Raw genomic sequence first — 19,617 nt, forward strand, 5'->3', positions numbered from 1 at the left:
ATCCGAAGACACACTGTCAACACACAACCTCTGTGTAATCCATCTGACCAAATTCTTCTACTCATTATGAATTATAAACAAAGAATGCATACATGACCTCTAACAGACTTAGTTCGAATAACTCTCAGTAATTAAGTACGATTACGGAGTGTGAATGATCCTAATATTTCACAGTGTGTACACCACTTCAAGAATTATGGCAAACAGCAGCAAACATGTGGAGTATTTCTTGTGTCAAGTGTCACTTCCTATTTCAATTGCTCACGAAAAATGCAGTGTAATAACTGTGTTGGTATGTCATGTCGTTAGCTTCCTTCCTATTGGCATACATTTATACAGCTTTCATTAAACCTCCAGCTCATGTGACTTCTATGAAGTTTCTTGTACTAATGTCGTTCATCGAATTACTGCAGTTCATTTTCTTATGTTAAAATATAAAGCACTGAGCGTAAGCAAAACAAGCAATAGCGAGTAAATATACCAGTAGAGAACAGAATGTCAACAACTGGATGCAGCACAAATCTTACAACGAGGCTCTGCCAAGCGAACAATCTGTAACTAGTACCATAGTCTAACCTAAACTCTATGTTCATACACAGTACAACAGCATTGCTATATACCAAATTAAAGTATAGTTATGACAACAAGCAGAAATGTGTGAATATGCAATCCATACGCATAGCAGCAAACATATCTTACGTAATAAACAGGTCATCAGCATCGTATAACCGTAAGCAAATAAATGTTCATATGTAATCTAATAAATAAACATGAAGGCGCAAGCAAAATAAGTAAACATGAAGGCGCAAGTAGATAAATCACAAAGTATAACTTACATACCTAACCACATCAGCACAATTTATCAGGTGACAATTATAATTTAAATAATAGGCACAGCAGGCACATAATTAAAAATATGACATCAGCGAAAAAGCATAGCAGCCAAGCGATGCATAATATACACAAGTTACAACTCAGTTCATTAATAAAAATTGTCAAAATCAGTTAACATACGCAAGCACGTCGCTTCACAAGTAAATTCATAGAACATGTAATTAGCACAAAGTATGAATCACGTAATCGCGAGCAGCAAATTACGTCTAAAGTACGTACCTAAGTGGAAATATTTTACCTGAAAAATAAACTCAATTAATAGTTACCTCTTTTAGTTTATTACTTTCTTCTTCGAAATGACATTTTTCCTGAAATTTTCTCGATAGCAAGTCGTCTCAACGTCGGACACGCACAGAATTTACCTGAGGTTCTTAAATACCTTATAGAACCGTATCCTGAAAAATACTGAATGTTAATAACAGAATTTATCAAGTCACTATAGCTTTATACTGAATTTAGTCGGAGAAATTAGACTGTATTTATTTACGGCTGTCAGTGCATTCGCACTGAGCGCTCGATCAGCTGTAGGCGCGTGACGTAGGAAGTGATTGTTTGCGGTCAACGTCTGCCCTGTGCGGCGCGCAGACTTGACTGTTGCTTTGAGTATACGCCGCCGCCAAAACACAGCGCGGTATCCTTGTACTCTCCGCATGTTTACATGTAGCTGTTAGTTTCTCAAAAGTATGTCATTCTACAAAAAAAAATTTCAAAAGTATATCATTCCACAAAAATTTTAACGTTTGATATATGATGTATTCCTTTAGAGCGTCGTGATTTAAGAGTTTCTACTTCTACAGTGTTATCATGAATAATTTTGCGAATTCTATATGGGCCGTTATAAAGCAGAAAAAATTTGCGACACAAGCCTTTTCCTTTGTGAGACAAACGGTGAGACTTAATTAACACTTTCTGACCAACTGACAAGATTTTTAAACGACCAGGACGCTTAGCTGATTTCTCTCTTCTAGCAGCCGCAGATGCAATATTTTGTAGAGCCAGGTTGACAACTTCAGAATGCCGCAGTTTCCGTGAAGGCGGAAAAGGAACGATTTCAGAAATGCGATTTGTCGGTGCTTTGTTTTTTAATATCAGTATAGGTGGTAAAGAAGTTGAGTCGTTAGGAAGTTCATTCAGAATGTTTTGAAAAATATGAAGATACTGATCCCAAGTTCTGTGATTCTGATGACAATAAAGACGACACAATTTATTGATTTCCTTCATCCATCTCTCTGAAGCGTTAGATTGAGGGTGAAATAGTGAAATGAAGATTGGTTTAATTTTACGACGCTGTAGAGTACGAAGCCAAATTTTAGAACGAAACTGTGATCCATTATCTGATATAACCTTATGAACATGACCCACATCTTTAAGAAAATGGTTAATGAAAGCATTAGATACTGAACGAGCTGTTGCTTTGCGTAACGGTGTAAAACACACATATTTTGATGTCAACTCCACTGCTACGAAAATGTACGCAAACCATTAGTAGATCGAACCACTGGACCAAACAAATCAACTGCAGCCATGTCCTTTAATTTCGCTGGAATGATAGGAAACAACGGTGCTCTGTGAGATACTGTCGGCGGTTTAGCCTTTTGACATAATTTGCATTTGGCAAGAACAAATCGAATACGTTTTTCCATATTATTGAAGTAGCAATTTTCTCGTAATTTATGAAAGCATTTTCTGGGACCAAAGTGCGCATAACTGAAATGCGTATACCAAATCAGCTTATTAACCCACTCATCAGGAATACAAACTAACCAAACAGAGTTGTCGACCGATTTTCGTTTAAAAAGAACTTTCCAGATAGATCGCAAAAACGAGGTGTGGCCAAATTGTCCAATTTAACAAAGCGTCTAAGAAAATTACAGACACCAAGGCAACTACGAACATCACGTTTTATGGTAGGAACAGCATAATTACGAATAGCGTCTAATTTTTCTGGATCAGGAAGAATACCTTCTGTAAAAATAATGTGACCGAGAAATTTCACCTGAGAACGACCAATTCAGATTTTTCTAAGTTCACCGTAATGCCAACTCTTGCAAAAATACGTAATAATGAATCCAAAATTTTGTTGTGCTCACTCCAAGAATGTTTAGCAATAAGAATGTCGTCGACATAAGAAGTAATATTGTCACGAAGATAAACGGGTAAAATTTCATTTAGGCTACGAATGAATACTGCTGAAAATACAGTAGGTCTAAATGGTAATTTCCGAAGTCACTTTTGGGTAAAGTAGTCATATCCGGTTATTGTTTACTTACTCACTAGATAGATTGATAGTCGAAGAGTTGTTTTGACAGATGCAAAGAATAGTCAAAGAGTAGGCAGCGGTACAGAAAACTAAAAGAGAAATAGCACCACTACAGCTCGGGGCCCTATGCTCGCTACGGCACATATTCACTTAGAGTAGTGAATCCCCTGAGGACTTTAATAGCTGCACATTAATTTCAGTTTGTGACTTAGTGGCAAATTTGGCGGAACTGCGTACGTAAATTGATCTAACCATGAACATGGATGTATGTCAGTGTTAGAATTACGAAAGATCTTAAATTTCCGAACAGTCAAAAAGTATTTATAGTCAAAGTTTTCGCCTCGTGACGACAAAGACCTACCGCGTCTGTCCCAGTCCGAATGTCGATTATTGTCAAGTTCGCGCGCCTGGCGCTCTCTTGTTGCTTCTCGTAAATGAAATAAATTACTTCCTTCAAAACCCGCTACTATCGGTGATTCCAAATTTCTTCTACCGTCCTTTCCTACGATTTTGCTTTCAATTTGTTTGACTTGCTTTTCTAATGCCGCAGATTCCTTTTTAACGCGTTCATTAAATTTTCCGTAATTTTCAACACGCTTATTTATGTTCTGGTACTCTTCGGTTTCTGCAAATGGCAATGGAGTTGTATCATCTGAATCTGTATCCCCATGTAAACTAAGATTTGTCAGTTTATCTGAAATCTCCTCCACTCTTTCCGATAAGTTTCCGTTTTCCGTAAGTGTCGCGACTCGGGTTTCGGTATTGTCACATTTAGTAGTTAACTGTTCGTACTGTTGTGTTAGGTTATTTAATCTGTCATTTGGTACGGATTCCTCGATTCTCTCAAATATTTCTTCCTTATCGACTGCACGTTGTAAATTAAATTCTGAAAATTTTTGTACTATCACGCGATCTTTATCTTCCTGTTCTCTGTCCTGTTCCTCTTGCCTAATCTCTACTGCAATTAAACTATTGTTGTGAGCATTCGAAATCGGTTGTACTTCTTCTCTGATTTCTTTCTTTGATTCATCTTGCATGTTTTTGAAACATGTCCCTGTTCGTGAGTCTAACTGTGTTTCCATTGTTTCCATCTCTGTTTCTAGCCGTGTTGCCACCGCTTTCAATTCAGATCCTAACTGCGATCCAAGTGAGTCTAACCGTGTTTCCATTGTTCCCATATCTGTTTTTAGTTCAGATCGTAACTGTGATCCCACTGTTTCCATATTTGTTTTTAATTCAGATCGTAACTGTGATCCCAGTGAGTCTAACCGTATTTTCATTGTTTCCCTATCTGTTTTTAATTCAGATAGTATCTGTGATCCCACTGTTTTTAATTTAGATTCCAACTGTGATCCGACATTTAATATTGCACTCATTAACCGCTGCATATCTTCTGTCGTTAATCTCGTATTCTGAGAATTTTTCGATTGTGAAAAATTTTGAACTGTTTCCGGACTATTTTCCCTACTTATTAAATTGTTTTCCACTACATTATTTATGACACTGTTTTCCTCTGTTGGCGAGTTCGCCATGTTAACAATTTCGTTGTTCTGACTATTCGTCATTTTTGCCTGTTTCATTGACCGCGTAATCATTTACAAAACATAAAAATTTCGTCACTGTACGAAAATTACACACAATGTCTCTTTATCTCCAACAATATCAATCACACGAAATGTTTCCTTCAGACACGATTGACGAACAATTGAAATAATTGCACTAAATTGTCAAACGCGTATACAAGACAACAAAAAATAAATTTTGAAAAATACCATTAGAAGAATGACAATTACAAAATCTACACATGCAATCTAGACTACAATTACTAAACTACAAATTACTACAACAATACTACTGTCTACTATTTTTACAATCAGAAGATTCCAGGTTCGAATCCTGGCAGGGTCGCCACGTGCATGGGGGCTTAATAAAAATGAAAAATGAAAATGCAAATAATTTTAGTAGCTGTCTGTCCGGTTACGCAAGTCTCGTAAACGGCTGGCCCTGACTAGTAATTGTTACGCTATCTGACTGCTTAGAATGACAACAACAAATGAAATGAAAATTTTCGTTAACACAGTTAATTAATTAAGCCCCCAGCAACTATAAAACCTACGAAACAACAAGCACAAGTGTAGCTGTTCTGTGTGTGGTAGTGTGACTCAACGCACATCTGGCACGGTTCTTCTTCAACAAAACAAGAATTTATAAATACCAATTATACTGACGTGATAAAAGAAAATTAGAAAGACTAGAATTGCGTAAGGAAAGCAGAATTACACTCTAATACAAGAACACAAGCCAGATGCTTTGTTGACTGAACCTGTAATGGCACATTATTCAGGACACACAAATAATAAGAAAATAAAGAACAGTAGTTAGTTACCTTAATTTATATTGACGAAAAGCACTCAGATCATTACAATATCTCCATTAGAATAACATCTGCTATCTCTCCCATCACATAGCTGCACAACATGGAACAACACTCACTACTACCCATCTCATTCCAACTTCCGATAAAACCAGTGTCCACCACGACTGATCGGCAAGAACTCTCGGCAAGAACTGCCCGCTGCTACCTCTCAACACGCACTGCCCGTGGAGGCGGCGGAACAATACTCTCTCTGGCGCGATTTTTGGCGCTGTGGCTCAGTGTAGCCACCTTTCATACAGTGTAGCCACCTTTCAGTGTGTGATGTCCTTAGGTTAGTTAGGTTTCAGTAGTTCTAAGTTCTAGGGGACTGATGACGTCAGAAGTTACGTCCTATAGTGCTCAGAGCCATTTATTTGAGGGTGAGGAGAATTCTCGATCGCGATATCCGGATTCTCAGTCCCCAATACCCCCCCTTCCCCCTCTACCCAATGCGACAATTTTGCTTACTGATGAACCAATCCAAATAGAACAACAAGGTGCATGTGCATGCGCATGCGCAACCATCATAACTGAAACCCTTCAGATGTTATGACTATTTTGTTTCATATTGTAACCCTGTACATCATCCCTTGATAGTCCTATTTGCCATGGATTCCACACACTCGTCTAATATTCTAGGAGGGACCACACAAGTGACACGTAAGCATTTTCTTGACTGCATATTTCTAGTATTTTACAAATTAACCGACACCTGTCAAGTACTTAGCTTATGACTGAGTCTATGTCTTTGTTCCATTTCATATCCCTTCAAATGGGAATACCCAGGCATTTGTATGAGTTCACCGTTTCCATTGCCGGCCGCGGTGGTCTAGCGGTTCTAGGCGCTCAGTCAGAAACCGCGCGACTGCAACGGTCGCAGGTTCGAATCCTGCCTCGGGCATGGATCTGTGTGATGTCCTTAGGTTAGTTAGGTTTAAGTAGTTGTAAGTCCTAGGGGGCTGATGACCACAGATGTTAAGTCCCATAGTGCTCAGAGCCATTTGAACCATTTGAACCGTTTCCATTTGACAGTATTTGATGTTTTAATCACAGGATGCTATGTTTATTTGTTTTGTGAAATGCACCGTTTTACATTTATGAACATTTAAGGTAAGTTGTTAAACTTTGCTGCATGACCCGCCAGGTTAGCTGAGAGCACTAACGCGCTGCTTGCTGGACTCGGGCAGGCGCGCCAGCCCCGGATCGAATCCGCTCGGCGGATTAACGACGAGTGCCGGTGTGCCGGCCAGCCTGGATGTGGTTTTCAGGCGGTTTTCAGTATTCTGCTAGGTGAATACCGGGCTCGTCCCCATGTTCCGCCTCAGTTACATGCGTCGCAGATATTTGAAGCACGTTCGCACTATTTCAGGATTTACACTACACGCAGACAGAAAGGGTACACTGATTCTGCCCCAGGGGGTACTGCGTGGCGGCAGGAAGGGCATACGGCCACCCCTTGCAATTAACATCCCAAATCCGATTTAACGACGCTGACCCTGCTAAACTGCGGGACAAAGGCGCAAGCGAAAGACAGCGAAAGTTAAACTTTGCAGCATATTGCAATCTCATTAAGGTCCGACCAAATACTTTTTTCAAATGGTATTTCATTACAGATAACCACGTCGATTTCAAAAATTTTATGAGTTTACTTTTGATATCTACTTTTGATTACTACTATAACACATAGACAGTAAGGCCCCAACACACATCCCTTGGCCACAGCTAAAACTACTTTTACATCTGTCTGTTTCTGTTTTGAGGAAGCCGAAAGGCACGCGTTTAAGCTCACGCAGGCTGGCGTGAGGTCTGGAACAGGACAAGGTAATTATACTAGCAAAAAAAGCACGTAGCTGCTGGAATACTTAACTTTAATCCATAATTGGTGAACATCGCTCTTGACGGTACATGTTTTACAGCATCAATAGTGACTGGTAATGGCGCCTTGCTAGGTCGTAGCAAATGACGTAGCTGAGGGCTATGCTAACTATCGTCTCGGCAAATGAGAGCGTAATTTGTCAGTGAACCATCGCTAGCAAAGTCGGCTGTACAACTGGGCGAGTGCTAGGAAGTATCTCTAGACCTGCCGTGTGGCGGCGCTCGGTCTGCAATCACTGATATTGGCGACACGCGGGTCCGACGTAAACTAACGGACCGCGGCCGATTTAAAGGCTACCACCTAGCAAGTGTGGTGTCTGGCGGTGACACAACAGTTTCTCTCCATGCAAGATAATATGACATATGCTCTCTACCAAGAAATTCTAAATCCACTCACAAATTTCTCTTGACATTCCACACGAACGTACTTTCAATAATAAAGGTAAGTGGGGTGTCGAGTGAAACGCATTTCGGAAATCGATAAATTCTGCATCTACTTGATTACCTTGATCCATGGCTTTCGGATGTAATACGAGGAAAGTGCAAGTTGGTCTTCACTTGATTGACGATTCCCCAGTTCACGCTACCTGGGAGTGAGGGAGGTCATTCTCTTCGTGGCACCTCATTACGTCTGAGCTTATGAAAAATTCTACGATTCTACAACAGCACGAAGTCAAAGATATTGGACGGTAGTATTGTGGATAACTCCTGCTACCCTTCGTGTACAAGTATCTGAGCTGCATTTTCTTCCAACTATTCAGCACGATTTTTTTTAACAGATTATGATTAACAAAGGGGCCATATCAACCGCAAATTCGGCATAGACTCTGATAATGTTTTCACACAGCCCTGTAACTTCATACAGTACTAGCGATTTCAGCTATTTCTGAACCCACAGACAATATCAGTTTTACGGTGGTGGGAACATAAAATTGGAGATATGCCACTGGATGATCCCTGGAAAGATATATTTGAAAATAAAGCCTTTCTTGTTCTTGAGTGGTTTGGACACTAACTTCGATGCCGCTTACAGCCTTCATATATAACAAGAATTTCTTTGGATTTTGCAAGAGATCCTTCGCAATTTGTTATTATTTATTTATTTATTTATTTGTGGTAGTGGTTCAACACATCAGGGATTGAGCTCTAGGCAGCCAAACGCGATTCATTCAGCGTCTCCCAGCTGCATTATGCTTTGCTTTACACCTGTTATTAGTCTCTTTATATTTGAAGTTTCTGTACGGTGACTGTACACCATGCACTATCCCCCGAATGTGAACTGTGATACTATGTATGTATCTTTCAAGAGTATGGTCAACTAGTCTTCTAGACATGAACAACGGTTCCTCAACATGCTCCTCTCAAGAGATAAATAGTTCGAGTTACTTGTTGAGACCTGACACTGCTGTCGTTCTATCTAGTTTGTTGAATATATAAATTCTTCTACTTCTTTTAGTTGTCCTTTGCACTGTTGTAATCACTGTCTCATGGTCGGTGATATGAATTTCATTGTGGATAACTACAGAGAGGCGAGGTTTGTTTGATGCTATTGCATCCAATATATTTCAATCATGAGTGAGCTTCCGAACAATCTACTCTAGGTAGTTCGCAGAGAAACCATTCGCGAACAGTTCCCAGGACGTCTTGTCACATCTACCACTCTACCACTTGCAGAACAGTAGTTTTTCCATTTGGTTTTTGAATGATTAGGCCTCCTCCGATGATGAATGTATTATTAGGGAACTTAAGTTCTAGTGAATTAAGGTTTTCTGTTAAGTTTTCGGTTGCCTCTGGAGATGAGTCTGGTAGACGATATGAGGACGCAATTATGAATAATTGTTGCTAAGTCTCACCCAGACATGGTATTTCCATTTCAGTGAGTTTTAGATTCTTACTACTGCAACAAACAAACCACATCCATTTACCTTTAAACTACCGTCCAATTTACGCTTAGATTTTCCCGAAAAATTTCTCGGCTTTCAATCCCTGGTTTTAAACAGCGTGTTCAATCTTGTGTCAAGTGAGCTTCACTGATTTTCTAGGAACGCTTCAAACATGGGCACTTTGTTGCGAATGTTTAGCCAGTCAATCGCTAGGATTTTAATATCCTCTCCTGTAGGGGGCATTTCTTTGTGACATAGTGTCCCGTACAGAAATTTTTATCTGTAGTGGATGGAGTATCAGCTAATCTAAAAAACCGTTGTGTTCACACCATTCACAGTCAGCTACCTGGGTAGCAGCCTTTGAAGGTTCGTGCATGTCTGACTAATTTAGGGGGATGCTTCTGTTATACATCTACATCTACATCCATACTCCGCAAGCCACCTGACGGAGTGTGGCGGAGGGTACCCTGAGTACCTCTATCTGTTCTCCCTTCTATTCCAGTCTCGTATTATTCGCGGAAAGAAGGATTGTCCGTATGCCTCCGTGTGGGCTCTAATCTCTCTGATTTTATCCTCATGGTCTCTTCGCGAGATATACGTAGGAGGGAGCAATATACTGCTGGACTCTTCGGTGAAGGTATGTTCTCGAAACTTTAACAAAAGCCCGTACCGAGCTACTGAGCGTCTCTCTTGCAGAGTATTCCACTGGAGTTTATCTATCATCTCCGTAACGCTTTCGGGATTACTAAATGATCCTGTAACGAAGCGCGCTGCTATCCGATGGATCTTCTCTCTCTCTTCTAACAACCCTATCTGGTACGGATCCCACACCGCTGAGCAGTATTCAAGCAGTGTTCTGAACCATATGCCACAAGTCTAGGAGGCCGCGGCTTACTAATGTCATAGAACCTTCGGAGTCTTTGGCTCAGTCCTTTAACTCGACGCAGAACCCAAGGCCACGAACAAATCTCGGGACAAGGCTGCGAAGTAAGCTTCGTTGAATCTCTGTGAGTAAGGCTGGTCATCTCGACCTTCCCTGGCAGTCGCTGGCTTCATTCAAGTCTGACCTCGGAGCCCAGACGCTGCGTCCATTCCAAGGTGCGCCACAATCAGCCATTGATTGCATCCTTTCTCCTGAGTGGCCGCCGGAATAGCCTCTTCAGAATCCGACTGACGCACCCATGTGTTCCGACCTCTTGTTCCCATTTCCCTATGGGGTACCGTTATCTGCCACACATTTGAAATGCCGGCCATTCTGCATTTGCCTCTTCTTGACACAGGAGACAGTATGTTCCCAATAGTGGAAGCGAGGCTCACTCGCTCTGTGTCAGTTTCAATGGAAGACAATAACTCAAACTATTTGGCTAGGGGGATGAGTAGAACAGTCTAAGTTCTCCCTGGGCCGTGTCTTTCCTGATATGGTATTTACCTCTACCATGGACTGGCCACTAACAATCACATGGACTAGTAGCGATAGACCATGTACTTACTGTAGGGGCAATAGGATACACAGGAAAAGTAGTATTTGAGGTACCACACGAGCCCTCCCAGAAAACACATTCGCAGCAGCATTCAATAATTAGAGAGTAGTCAGGAGCTCACGAATGTCATATGACTCATCCTAAGTTCAAGAATAGCAAATACTAAGACTGGTGTAGTGACCTTTAGAGCAGTCACAAATAACTTTAGAATAAGCTTGCTGATTCTAATTTCTGGACCTGTTAAGTTACAAAGAACAAAAAGTAACACTTTCTCGAAATCACTTGCCTTCCATTGTGAAACATAAGTTTGAAATTCCTCTCAATGGTATCTACAACTTTCGCGTGTAATGGCGCAAAAGCGTGGCGACCAGTGATGTCACCCTCGGGTTCAGCGACGCTTCATAAAGAGGTGTCTATACACGCGAAGAAAAGTCAAGGCTCAAAAGTTCAAGTGAGGTGTAACGAGTGTTAATGATGCCAACTTGACACCAAATTGCACAGGAATTCTGCCCAACATCCCGTGGAGATGTCATATGATGGGAAGGTCATCATACCACCTCTTAGCCATATTTCACCCCCTTCTTTTGGTGCCTTTTGAGGAGGTCAGAACCACGGCACCCAGTACTGAAATAGTGCGATTTTCTTATTGGTTGGCGAAAAAAAGTTTCAGAGGCACTGCCACGCTGACGCAACACAAAAAGCATTCAGATGGTGGAAATACAGTGTATCAATGAAACCACCAGTTCTATAGGGGCACAGATTCCTGCACATTTCGCTGTTGATGGCGACAGTTCGCAGTGCTATGAGTATCAGCACGACGTCCTTGACAACGCTCGACACTCCTGACTTCTCGCGGACGATTCAGACCTATTCTAAGTACGTCGTGGGGCTGCAACCCTATCTGACATCTTTGGAATGTGTTGAAGCATCAGTGTCTTGCTCTGGTATACATGGTGGAACAGCTAGGAACCATTAAAAACCGTTCGACGAAATCTGAACGTGATCGAAAGCTGAAAAGAGTGTTTATGCTTTTTGACCCCTTCTGATTGGCGACCTCTTATGGCATGATATGGGAGGAGTGCAACACTGACATGTCTACAGAAGAAACAGGTAAGAGTCCATCTAAGAGTTCTAGTTCGGCAACACTCTCGGTGCCACCAGCACACCTTCGTTGAGTACAGGAAAAATGTACCTCTCAGAGACTTTTGCGACCATTCGCCTTAGTGGTGCCTCGCGGCCGTTCGAGAGCCTGAGGGCAGGCAACCTGTTCGACACGTCTTTGTTGCGGTTTGCTGCCATCTGGCGCTAAGCAGCCACAGTACGCCACTCGGCTGAATGGATGTCAAAGTCTGGCGCAGCTACATTTTCACGTGGTAAACAAAGTTCCGCTGGTGTCTCGAGAGTACTGCCGAACTGCGGGACACTTTTCCACTTTATTTGTGCACATGTCAATTTTGCATCCCTCCATGATCACGCCACAGGAGGGAGCAAAGCAGGGCAGAAAAAGCATCAATTTTCTTTTGATCACTCTCCAATTTCGTTGTAGGGTTCTGAATGATACCTTGTGGATCCACACTGTACACTAAGGCAAAGTTTGAGGTCGCACTATACTCAGAATGGGTAAGATCACGTTCAGTGGGGTTGCAGCCCCACCGTGTCCTTAAAGCAGCACTGAATCATATGAGGCGTGTCAACAGTGTCGAAAACTGTCAAGAATATCGTCCTGCTCCTCACCCCACGGTGAACTGTCGTTTTCGACCGCCGAATGTGTGGGAATCAACGCTACAAGGAAAGGGAAGGTTTCATTGACGCCTTCTATGCAACCTCCTTCGGGCTTTCCATGTCAATTCTAGGCAATAATCTGCCCGAAAAGTTTTCCTAGGCCACGCATAAGGAAATCGCACAAATTAAACTCTGGTTGATGTAGTTTTGACTTGCATATCACAGGCAAGAAAGTTACGGCTGAAATGTTGGTGTGAGAGGGCGTGATGACCATTCTATAATGTAACACTTCCAAGATTGCTTTGAGCGGAATTGTGGTGAAGTTTGATGCCAGTGTGACATCATACCAAATTTCGCCATCATTCTGCCCAACTCCATGGTGGACGTGTCACATGATAGTGATGGTGCCAAAGTGACATCATTGAATTGGCACCCATGGTCTATTCTTTGAACAGGAATCCATACACCCTCGGTATCGGGTGCGAACCCGAACAAGAATCATCAGGAAAGACGGCCGAACACTTCCAGCATGATAAGTCACCCTCATTCTGCGCACGGCCTTGTCAAAGAGGGCGGAGGATTTGTCTTAGGTTCAGGGCACTCTTTTTCCCTTGGGATGGGAAACTCCCCCCCCCACCCACCCCCCCCAAATACGGAAGAATCAGCAATGAACAACGGCATAAGGCTGCAGAGCCAATGGAAACCACTGCATTAAAGACACGTAATGTGTATCCGCAGGACGTGCGACCTGGAACGCGCCGGCCGCGGTGGTCTAGCGGTTCTAGGCGCTCAGTCCGGAGCCGCGCGACTGCTACGGTCGCAGGTTCGAATCCTGCCTCGGGCATGGATGTGTGTGATGTCCTTAGGTTAGTTAGGTTTAAGTAGTTCTAAGTTCTACGGGACTGATGACCATAGATGTTAAGTCCCATAGTGCTCAGAGCCATTTGAACCATTTGAACGACCAGGAACGGAAAAAGTATGATGATGATCTCTCCAATGGCTAAAGATTCCAAACTAGACCCCAACTGGATCCTCGGTAGGGGACTGCTAAGGAGGAGGTGATCATGAAAAAAAACTGAATAACCAACGAAGATAAAGTCCACCAGTCTGGGCGTGGAATTTCAGAAGTCTGAATGTAGCAGGAAACTAGAAAATCTGAAAACGGAAATGCTCAATCTAAAAATAGTGGGCGTCAGTGAAGTGAAATGAATAGAAGACAAGAATTTCCGGTTGGTCGAGTACAGGGCTATATCAACAGTAGGTATAAGGGGAGTTGGATTCATTATGAATAGGAGTGTAGGAAAGAGAGTGACTTAGTGTGAACTGGGATATCATTGTTCTCATCAGAATCGACAGCAAACCAACACCGACAACGATAGTTCAGGTATACATGCCGACGTCGCAAGATGAAGAGACAGAGAAAGTATATGTGGATACTGAACGGATAATTCAGCACGTAAAGGGAGATGAAAATCTAATAGACACTGGGGACTGGAATGTGGTTGTAGAGGAAGCAGTCGAAGATGGGGTTAGAAGAATATAGACTTGCTGCTATGAATGAGACAGAAGAAAGGCTTATTGAGTTCTGCAATAAATTTCAGCTAGTAACAGCGAATACTCTGGTCAAGAATCACAGGTGGAGGAGGGAACTTGAAAAAGCCAGGAGTTGTCGGAAGATTTCATTTAGATTCCATCGTTGTCCGAAATCGGATATTGGATAGTAAAACGTGTCCTGGAACTGATATAGGCTCAGTTCACAATTTAGAAGTGATAAAGAGTAGGATGAATTTTAACAGGCCAGTCAGGAAGAAGCAGTGCGCCAAGAACTGGGATACGGAACTACTAAGGACCGATGACATACGCTTGAAGTTCTCTCAAGCTATAGATATTGGGATAAGGAATAGCTCAGTAGGCAGTTCAGTTGAAGAGGGATGGACATCTGTAAAAAGGGCAATCACAAAAGTTGGAAAGAAAAATTTTGACACAAAGAAGGTAACTACGAAGAAATCATGGGTAACAGAACAAATACTTCAATTGATCGATGAAAGAAGGAAATACAAAAATGCTCAGGTAAATTCAAGAAGACAGAAACAGAAGTCACTTAGGAGTGAAATACACAGGAAGTGCAGTGAAGATAGGCGAAATCCCTATGTGAAACATATGACGAAACAGAAAAAGAAATGACTGTCAGCGTATAAGAAGTCAAAACGACCTTCGGTCAAATTAAACGCTAGCATGGTAACCTTACGACTGCAATGGGAATTCCACAGGAGAGAGAACGGCTAGGTGGAAAGGGTACATTGAAGGCCTGTATAAGGGGAAGACTTGCCTGATGACGAGATAAAAGAAGAAACAGCTGTCGAAATAGGAGAGGGGTCCCAGTATTAGAATTTAAAAGACCTTTGGAAGACTTCAGATCTAATAAGGGTGACGTGATAGATAACATACGACCAGAATTTCTAAGATCATTGGGGGAAGTGGCAACAAAACGACTGTTCACGTTGGTTTGTAGAATGTATGAGTCTAGCGATATACTATCTTACTTTCGGAAGAAAAATAAGTAATACACAGAAGAATGGAAAAGTAAGTTGTGGATGGGTGAGACGAAGATCAGTTTGGCTTTACGAAAGGTAAAGGCACCAGTGAGGCGGTCTGACGGTTGTTAATGGAAGCAACAGTAAAGTGGAGACACGTTCATAGGATTTTTCGACCTGGAAAAAGTGTTCGACAACGTAAAATAGTGTAAGATCGAAATTCTGAGAAAAGAGGGGTAAGGTATAGTGGCAGATGGGCAATATACGCTACTTGCCATTAAAGTTGCTACACCAAGAAGAAATGCAGATGATAAACGAAAGGTTATGGACAAATAAATTATACAAGAACTGACATGTGATTACATTTTCACACATATTGGGTGCATAGATCCTGAGAAATCAGTGCCCAGGTCAATCACCTCTGGACGTAATAACGGCCTTGATACGCCTGGGCATTGAGTCAAACAGAGCTTGGATGGCGTGTACAGGTACAACTACCGATTCAGCTTCAACACGATACCACAGTTCATCAAGAGTAGTGACTGGCGTATTGTGACGAGCCAGCTGCTCGGTCACCATTGATCAGACGTTTTCAATTGGTGAGAGATCTGGGGAAGGTGCTGGCCAGGGCAGCAGTCGAACATTATCTGTATCCAGGAAGGCCCATACAGAACCTGCAACATGCAGTCGGGCATTGCCCTGCTGACATGTAGGGTGTCAAATCGCTCTGAGCACTATGCGACTTAACTTCTGAGGTCATCAGTCGCCTAGAACTTAGAACTAATTAAACCTAACTAATCTAAGGACACCACACACATCCATGACCGAGGCAGGATTCGAACCTGCGACCGTAGCGGTCGCTCGGCTCCAGACTGTAGCGCCTAGAACCGCACGGCCACTCCGGCCGGCTGTAGGGTGTCGCAGGAATCGAATGAAGGGTAGAGCCACGGGTCGTAACACATCTGAAATGTAACGTCCACTGTTCAAAGTGCCGTCAATGCGAACAAGAGGTGACCGAGACGTGTAATCAATGGCACCCCATATCATCACGCCGGGTGATAAGCCAGTATGGCAATGACGAATACACGCTTCCAATGTGCGGTCACCGCGATGTCGTCAAACACGGATGCGACCATCATGATGCTGTAAACAGAACCTGAATTTATCCGAAAAAATGACATTTTGCCATTCGTGCACCCAGGTTCGTCGTTGAGAACACGATAGCATGTGCTCCTGTCTTGATGTAGCGTCAAGGGTAACTGCAGCCATCGTCTCCGAGCTGATAGTCCATGTTGCTGCAAACGTCATCGAACTGTTCGTGCAGATGGTTGTTGTCTTGCAAACGTCCCCATCTGTTGACTCAGGGCTGCACACGTGGCTGCACGATCCGTTACAGCCATGCGGATAAGATGCCTGTTATCTCGACAGCTAGTGATACGAGGCCGTTGGGATCCAGCACGGCGTTCAGCATTACCCTCCTGAACCCATGGATTCCATATTCTGCTAACAGTCATTGGATCTCGACGAACGCGAAGAGCAATGTCGCGATAGGAGACAACGCAATCGCGATTGGCTACAGTCCGACCTATATCAAAGTCGAAACCGTGATGGTACTCATTTCTCCTCCGTACACGAGGCATCACAATAACGTTTCACGACGGTCAACTGCTGTTTGTGTATGAGAAATCGGTTGGAAACTTCCCTCATGTCACCACGTTGTAGGTGTCGCCACCGGCGCCAACCTTGTGTGAATGCTCTGAAAAGTTAATAATTTGCATATCACAGCATCTTCTTCCTGTCTGTTAAATTTCGCGTCTGTAGCACGTCATCTTCGTGGTGTAGCAATTTTAATGGCCAGTAGTGTATTATATGTGTATGATTCAAGAAGGAACAATATGAGTGGAAGAACAAGAGCCAAGTGACCGTATTAAAAATTATGTAGGACAGGAATGCAGAGAGGTTCTGGAGCGGAATAAAAATTCATGGGGAAAGGATATCAACGATAAGATTCGCTGATGACATTGGTATCCTCAGCGAAAGTGACGAGGAATTACAGAATCTGCTGAACGGAACCAATAGGCTAATGAATACAGAATATCGATTGAGGGTAAATCGAAGAAAGACGAATGTAATGAGAAGTAGCAGAAACGAGAACTGCGAGAAACTTCACATCAGGATTGGTGATAACGAAGGAGATGAATTTAAGGAATACTTCTCACATTCAAATCAAGTTAAGTAGCTCCTGAAGCGCCATTTCGGAAATGCTAGAATTATAGGCCGCCATTTCCCCACAGCCTGGCCGTCCAGGTCACCTGATCATAATCTGTGTGACTTCTGGCTGTGGGACTATCTGAAAGATTTTGTGTTCAGTGTTCCGATCGCAAGCTTAGCTCTACTGTATGTACGTATTGCGCAAGACATCCTGAACGTGACCGCGGAAACACCTCTATCATTTGTGGAACACGCTGCTTCTCGATTTCAAGTTACTGCAGAAAATGGTGGACAGCATATTGAACATGTTTTGCGCCAGTCACACCGAAATTAATAATCCGATTTGATGTTTATTGATGCTTTTCATGCGGATTTTGCCCTCAGGACAATAAGAAACGAATGTGATTGATGCTTTTTATGCGGTTTTTGGCCTCAGGACAATGAAAAACCGATTTTTTCTAGCCGATGTGATATGACCTTGCGTGGTGTATGAGCTTATGTAACTAACAGTATCACACCTGTACACCCATGCACACTGAGCAGTACAGTTCTTTTAATGTCAAAAGTAGTATACCTCAGGGATTTTTGTATGATTCATTTGAGATTTGTAGTTGATGACCATTAAATTATGATTCCTACAGTGCCATCTATTGCTACATTTTATAACTATTTATTTTTCTTCTGCCATATGTTGTCCCCCTTCTCCGATAATATTTCGTTGCAATTTGATGTCATTCTAACCAGTGGTGTTATTTCTACAGCTGTTTCAAAGTTTAACTTAAATTATAATCACCCTGTGTATCACCGGACTGTGTGGCCGAGCGGTTCTAGGCGCTTCAGTTTGGAACCGCGCGACCGCTACGGCGCAGGTTCGAATCCTGCCTCGGGCATGGATGTGTGTGATGCCATTAGGTTAGTTAGGTTTAAGTAGTTCTAACTTCTTGGGGACTGATGACCTCAGAAGTTAAGTCCCATAGTGCTCAGAGCCATTTGAACCATTTGAACGCTGTGTATCATTTTAAGTGAAGATTTTGAAATATCTCGAAAACTACACATCGGTTCAAAAAAAGTTATAAGTTCAATTTGTTGGTCTCAGAGGGGAACATCCAACGATACCGCAATCGACCTCCCCCCCCCCCCCGTGCGTAAGTGGCGGGGGGGGGGGCAACTTTGAAATGTTCAATGGTAACTCCAGTTTTATTACTAATCTACCGCGAATTCTACATACCTTTAGTCTTTAGCATTTCTTTCGTTTCGACACAGGTGGCACTGTAATCGGAGAAACAGGAAAGAATACACAATCGTAATTTACATGCTACTCAATGGCCGTTGAATATCCAATGGATGTGGGACCCCACCTCCGCGTTGCGAACGCAGGACAAACCAGTATTTCATATCATGTAATTAAGAAACCCATTCGCAACGTTTTATTCCACCAACATATCGTGCAGGGACTACTGGACGTGCCACCGTGGCCGTTTAGCGAACTACGACGTATCATAACAAGCAGTACATAACAGGCGGAGCTCACGTATCGTGCAGACGTAGAACAGATAGCTTACATTACAGCACTTGTGCAGAGTTGGTTGCCTGCACACCTATTTATCATCTAGAGAACAATGTGCTCATGGACTATGAATGTTACAGCCATAGACGAAAAATTTGAAATGATCCTGTTGTTGTGTGTTGTGTTGTTTTTGGGGAAGGAGACCAGACAGCAAGGTTATCGGTCTCATCGGATTAGGGAAGGATGGGGAAGGAAGTCGGCCGTGCCCTTTCAGAGGAACCATCCCGGCATTTGTCTGGAATGATTCAGGGAAATCACGGAAAACCTAAATCAGGATGGCCGGACGCGGGATTGAACCGTCGGCCTCCCCAATGCGAGTCCAGTGTCTAACCACTGCGCCACCTCGCTCGGTGAAATGATCCTGATTTACGGAAAACAATAGTAGTAATGTTGATGTCGCCTTGTACACTCCTGGAAATTGAAATAAGAACACCGTGAATTCATTGTCCCAGGAAGGGGAAACTTTATTGACACATTCCTGGGGTCAGATATCTCAGATGATCACACCGACAGAACCACAGGCACATAGACACAGGCAACAGAGCATGCACAATGTCGGCACTAGTACAGTGTATATCCACCTTTCGCAGCAATGCAGGCTGCTGTTCTCCCATGGAGACGATCGTAGAGATGCTGGATGTAGTCCTGTGGAACGGCTTGCCATGCCATTTCCACCTGGCGCCTCAGTCGGACCAGCGTTCGTGCTGGACGTGCAGACTGCGTGAGACGACGCTTCATCCAGTCCCAAACATGCTCAATGGGGGACAGATCCGG

Source organism: Schistocerca cancellata, chromosome 3 (assembly GCF_023864275.1).
Source record: "Schistocerca cancellata isolate TAMUIC-IGC-003103 chromosome 3, iqSchCanc2.1, whole genome shotgun sequence".
Classification (NCBI taxonomy): domain Eukaryota; kingdom Metazoa; phylum Arthropoda; class Insecta; order Orthoptera; family Acrididae; genus Schistocerca; species Schistocerca cancellata.